At 53.4% G+C, this 6,000-nt stretch overlaps 1 protein-coding gene across 1 annotated transcript in view; it reads left to right on the top strand.

Moving 5' to 3' along the window:
* Window positions 1–1,814: 1,814 nt before the first annotated feature.
* HECW2 (HECT, C2 and WW domain containing E3 ubiquitin protein ligase 2) overlaps window positions 1,815–6,000 on the top strand; it is a 368,781-nt gene continuing 364,595 nt past the window's right edge. Inside the window, exon 1 of the mRNA XM_041737736.1 lies at window positions 1,815–2,247. The gene's annotated coding sequence lies outside the window, so the exon portion shown is untranslated. The remainder of the gene's footprint in view (window positions 2,248–6,000) is intronic.

Below are 6,000 nucleotides of genomic sequence, written 5' to 3'. Positions count from 1 at the left end.
CATAAGGACTGGGGGGGGGGGGGGGGAGGCAAGGGGGAGGGGTAATTTCCAAGGGAAAATATCCTTCCCGCTAATTAACAGAGAAGGAGCAGAGATGGGTAATACTGAAAGCACATTCTCAAAAATCTCAAAGTAATGGATACCCATTATTTGGAGAGAGGGGGCAATGTTCGGGTTCTTCCTCCGTATGGCTATAATTGTTTAAAATCAAGTAAATCTTTACCTCCTCTGGGTAGATAACCATGCACAGGGGGGCAAGAGCCTTCCATTTACACTTTTTTTTTTTTTTTTTTGCCTTTCTCCCGAAGTGGGACTGAGGCAGTGAAGATACGCTAGAGAAGTAACTAGAAAACTGAAGGTTATTAACTGAGTAATTTTTAATTTAGTGCGCTCTTTAGGGCAAAGTGGCTCGGGCGCTCTCAACGATGCCGTTCATTTATTTATTTGATTCTTGGATTCTTAAAATTTATTCATTCATGAAAGACACAGAGAGGGGGGTGCAGACACCCAGGCAGAGGGGGACGCAGGCTCCCTGCAGGGACTGGATCCCGGGACCCGGGGTCACGCCCTGGGCCGGAGGCAGGTGCTCGGCGGCCGAGCGCCCCCCCGCCCCGGGTCCCCTCCACGCTCCCTCTTAAAGGCGGCCACGCCCCGTGCAGGTGACGGGGCTGTCACCGCCTCGCCCCTGCGGTCGCGGCCCCCGAGGCAGGACCCTGCCGCCCGCAGCCGCCCGCAGCCCCGAGCCGGTAGGAGGAGCGCCGCCTGCGGGCCCCGCCGGTCCCCTCCTTCGCGCCCCGCGCCTCCCCGAGCCCTGGCGGCCGCCGGCGTCGCAGGGAGCAGCTCCCGACCCTCCGCGGCCGCGGGATTCGCCCTCCGCGCGCCGCGCCCGCCCCGCTGTCGGCGCCCGCTCGGGAGGCGCCCGGGCCGAGGTGCGGGGACCCGAGCGCCCCGCGGAAGTGCCGCCCATGCAGCGCGGGGAGCAGCGCGAGGGGCGCGGCCGGCGCCCGAGGTGAGGGGCGGGGGCGCGGGCGGGGGCGCGGGGGGCGCCGGCGGGGGGGGCGCCGGGCTCGGCCGCAGCCTCCCCGGGTCCGCGCGTCCCCGCGGCCGCGGGCGCTGACTCGGCACAATCGCGGGCGGCGCGGGGGCGGCGGGAGCGCTCGGGGCGCGCGGGGGGCGGAGGGCGAGGCCCGCGCGGCGGCTCTGGGACCCTCGGCGCCTCGGCGGCGGCGCGGGGGGGCGCCCTCCCTCCCCCCCCCCCCCCCCCCCCCCTCCCCCCCCTCCCTCCTCCTCCTTCCTCCTCCCTCCTCCTCCTCCTCCCCCCCTCCCCTCGCGGCACCGACCCCCGGTTACTGTCCCCCCATCCCGGGCGCCGCACGTCCCGGCCGCGGGGCCTCCCCCTCCCGCCCCCGCGCTGACCCCGGGTTAGTGCCCCCCCCCGCACCGCAGGTCCGGGCCGCGGGGCCTCTTCCCTCCCTCCTCCTCCTCCCTCCCCGTCCCTCCTCCCCCCTCGCCCCCCCCCCCCGCAGCGCCGAACCCCGGTTAGTGCCCCCGTCCCCCCCCCGGTGCCGCAGGTCCCGGCCGCGGGGGCCTCCCCCTCCCCCTCCCCCCTGCAGCGCCGACCCCCGGTTAGTGCCCCCCTCCCCTCCCCCCTCCCCTCCCCTCCCCTCCCCCCTCCCGGCGCCGCCGCAGGTCCCGGCCGCGGGGAGGCGGCTTTGTTCTCCCGCCCGGCGCGGCCGCTCTTCTGCCCTCCGGGCTCCCGCGCTCCCCGGGGCGGCCGGGCTGGCGGGGGCGTCGCGGCGGGGAGGGGCGCGGGCTCGGGGAGGGCCGCGGCCGGGGCCGCGCAGGCAGGTCGGGGGGGCCGCCTCCTCCTCCTCTCCCCCCTCCCTGCGGGGCTCCCGGCTCCCGCTCTACGATGAGCAGCCTCGGGAGCGGCCGGAGCGGCCCGTTTCCTCGTGCTCGAGCGCGCGGGCTCCGGAGCCGAGGCCGGCAGCCGCCGCCCCCCCGGGGCCGCCCCCGAAGTGCCCGCAGGGCCCCGCGGGCTCGCGCCTCCCGGGCCGGCCTCCGCGCTCGCTGCCCCGGGGTCGCCGACTCGCGGTCCCGCCGCTCGCGCACCTGCGTGCAGGTGTGACCCTCGGCTCCTCTCCAGCGCTGCTCTAGACCTCGGCTTCTGGAAGAACAGGATCCCTGCGATCCCTAGCCTCCCTCCTTTAGACCCGGTGAAATTGCATGTATGCGTCTGCCTCGCAGGTAGGATCTTCATTGTACTGTGTCCCCTGCTGCCCGAAGGGCTCATTTCTTCGTTGCCTAGAGAGAGACCTTGCCCCCTTCCCTCCTCCCCACCGATGGCTCTGTAGGTTCTGAGAGGTTATCTTCAAAATGACACAGTACCTATAAACAGAGAAGGGGCACTTAGTGGGCTTGCTGTTGTCCTTAGTAAAGCCGGAGGCCTAATCTGCATGGGGATACTAGTAATGGTGTGAAAATCTGGAGCTTGCTAATCTGTTTGGTCATCAGAAGATTCCTGCAGGGATTGTTTATATAGTGTGGGAGACAGATGGCATCCCTAGCAGACTAGAGAAGCCGGGCATAAAGGGCCATTGTATTTTTCAGAAACTATCCACTTCACTGTTTGGAAGAGGGATAGGGTGGGTTGGGGGGAGAGACATAATTTCAGTCTCCCAAAGGCGTTATAACCTTACCCTCTGATCTCCTAACCAGTTAATCTCTTCTTTCTTTGGACATTTAAAAAGTCATCATTTAGGTGATTTGTTTTGATTATGGGTTTGGCATACTTTGGTCTCATTTGTGATTATGTGAAGCAGTTAAAACAGTTTTATTAGCAAAAAACGTCTTTGAATTTAAGATCATCATACCCCTTATGGGGAGAAGACAGTCGGAACTTTCTTAGCTCTTGTTCGTTTCAACACATGTCCGCTAGCTGGAAGGACTTTTGTCCAGTCCGCTTGAATTCTTTCCCCGTCTCTATGACAGGTGATACCCTAACTTCTGGCCCTTGCCTCCAGACCCTCAGCTGTGGATAGTACTCGGCTTCTTAACCTAACACATTTGCTCTGCCATTGCCTCCATCACAACATTGAGCAACCTTTGGCAGTGAATCTTTATGAATGACTGTGAATTCCGTGAAGAATCAGAGTCATTCTGAACATTTGCGATTAAGCCAGCTGGAGCTTTTCTGCTCCAACCACTATTATAGGTCCTTTATGTGTTATAGGTTGCAAAACTGGTCTTCCCTCTGTGATTGTGAGGGAAAATATCCCAGTGAATTAATATTCACCAGTCACAGGACAAGATTTAATGAAGAACATGAGCAATGTTTGAACCCTCTGAACAGGAAGTATGGAATAGAAGCAAGCCTTGGCTCTGTTTAACTTGGGCAATGTGATCATGAGAGAAAAACATAGTTTCTTATTCTTTTCAAAGCCTTTTTCACCCCTGAGGGATCTCAGCAAAAGACAAACTAGAGTTGTTACCTGTAGTTGCGGACAGATGGCATAACCTTCTGGATGAAGTTATTTTGCAGGAGAGGTGGCTTTTGGGTTCTGTCCAGTTTCAGTGGGTGCCCTAGCATCAACAAAAGGATCTACCATTCAAAATGCTTGTTAAATCTGTGGGTGGGTCTGTGTACCCTCTCGCCAGGTCGCTGTCAGTCTTGTGAAGTGTTGCTGTAAGAGAAACACTTGACTCCAGGCCTGGGGCTTGCTAGGGGCCTGGCCTGGATCCACATTGAAGTGTGTTGCTTGTTTTCCTGGGTAAAAAAGGAACCAGTTTCACATGGTGTGTTGGATAGAGAACGGTGCAATAGAGTGAAAAGCTTTCTAGTTTCATTGTCAAAAGCCAGGCCTGGCCTGAAGGAGAGAGGACTATATTTGAAGTTTGGTTGACTTAACAGAGGCAAAGGTTGCTTCTTTACACACAGGATGTCTTTTGTAGGAGAATATGAATGAAGAATTAGAAGAGCAACCAACCCCCTAGTTTGTCTACAAGGGTCCCGGCTTATTCCTATTGACCTATGTTAGTTATCAAAAGCATCCCTTTTCACATGTAAAAGTGCTGTGATTTGGCTGATAAATTATATAGTCATCCTGGATGTTAAGGAATCCTCCTCGCTTTTCTTCACTACCGTCTTCTGTTCTCAGATTTTGAGTCTTGCTTTATTTAATCTTTTATTCATTCTATGCAAGGATAAGAAAGGTTAAAAAAAATTAAACCAAAAAATACACACAGAAAAAAGAAATAGCAAGGAAATAGAAGGATGGGGTCATTGATTGCTTGTCATCTGTTTATACTTATCGGAAAGAGATAGTTTTATCCTTAAGTTTGTTAAGTGTCTACTAGCGCTCCAAGCCTGTGTTGTTATTGTCTTCAAGAATCAGAAGCATTACACTTGCCCATCTACCTAGGGGCTGACCCCAATTGGGAGAATTCCTGTGCCTTGGGAGAAGCAAGCTTTGGACAAAACCTGTTTGCAGACCTGATGGATGCATAGCTCTTGCAGATGGGAATGCAAATGTCAAGATTTAGTGTTTGGTCCAGTTTTGGGATATTTACCGAGAATTCAAAACACAAGTGTTGTTGTGAAGACGTGACTCAACACTCTTCTCGTTTCCAAAGCTCTCTGGGCCACAGGATAATAGAAGAACCTTTGTTTTCAATCTTCTCTTCTGACTGTAGTCTTGGGTCTCAGCTTTCCATATGGAGGGCTTACAGAGAAGAGCTTGGTGTGCCCAGTCACCATGTGAAAATTCGTATAGGGGTTTCAGGTTGTGTAGGTGACTGGTAGGGGTTTGGGTTCCAAAGCTAGATATTTGGAGCTTGGGGCATCTACTTCTGCAGTGGTTGTACTACTTTGCTGAAGAATCGCCTGTTTGAAATAGTTCACTTGCAGCACCGGCCAGTAGGTGTTACAGTTAATTATGGTTGTCGCCTTTTCCGTACCCACTCCACTTAGATCCTCAGAACTGAGGTCAGCATGCCTGAATAGGAAGGAATTTATGTATCTCCTTTATAATAAGTAGGTAGAATGACTGTGTAATTCTTCTCTCCAGACAAGGTCACGTTTGCGAGTAAGAGGGAATAATAATAACTGGAAGGGGCACTGGATCAACAAGTGTAACTGTGACCGTCTCAGGAAAATGATGACGTACAGTCATTTTAGGTATGACCCAAGTCATTAGCTTTTATATGAAGAATAGCCATGGGATGGGAAAATGTCTTAATCTTCTTCTAGATTTGTTCAACATCTATGTTTATGTGCGTGCATGTGGATACGTGTACGTGGATATGTTTACACGAACACTGATCATATATCTATAGATATGTGTACTGTGGTTGAAATAAACCACACAAGAACGCCTAGTTATTTGAAAAATTGTGGCCTTCATAATCTCTTTCATGGATTGACTTTAAAACTAAACTCTCTGCATCCAGCCTCTCTAAACTTTAAATCATTTCCGGGCCTTGTGTAGTTTGCATACTAATCAGTTAGTATAATTCTTGCTTAAAAACCTGTGAGGGCTCTCATTTTGTTTAGTTCTCAATGATCTGTAGACAGTTTGGTGGTTAGAAAGGAAAAGCAGTGAAAAAATTTCATTCATTCTTTCAACTACTATTTATTGAGCACCTTTCACAAGTCAGTATCTGATCTAGATGCTGAGGATATACCAATGAATAAAACAAAAGAGCCCTACCCTTGTGAAATTTTCATTATCTTGCGGTGGAGGGGTGGGGTGGAAGACAGACAATAAAAAAAAAAAATCGAATGAGTAGATTACATAGCATGCTAGGAGGAAGTACACACTTTGGAAGAAAGGGAAAGTCGAACAAGATAAATGTAGTTGAGTAGCCTTCATGGAGAAAAAGACCTTAAATTTAAGCCAGGACTTTGAAGCAGGTGAGAGAAGTTACTCATGCAGAAACTTGAGGGGGAGCGTTCAAGGTACAGGGAACAGCCAGTGTGAAAGCCTGAAGTGTGTTCAAAGA

Source organism: Vulpes lagopus, chromosome 22 (genome assembly GCF_018345385.1).
Source record: "Vulpes lagopus strain Blue_001 chromosome 22, ASM1834538v1, whole genome shotgun sequence".
Classification (NCBI taxonomy): Eukaryota; Metazoa; Chordata; class Mammalia; order Carnivora; family Canidae; genus Vulpes; species Vulpes lagopus.
The sequence above is the reverse complement of the archived record's forward strand: the minus strand, read 5'-3'. Positions and strand labels throughout refer to the sequence as shown.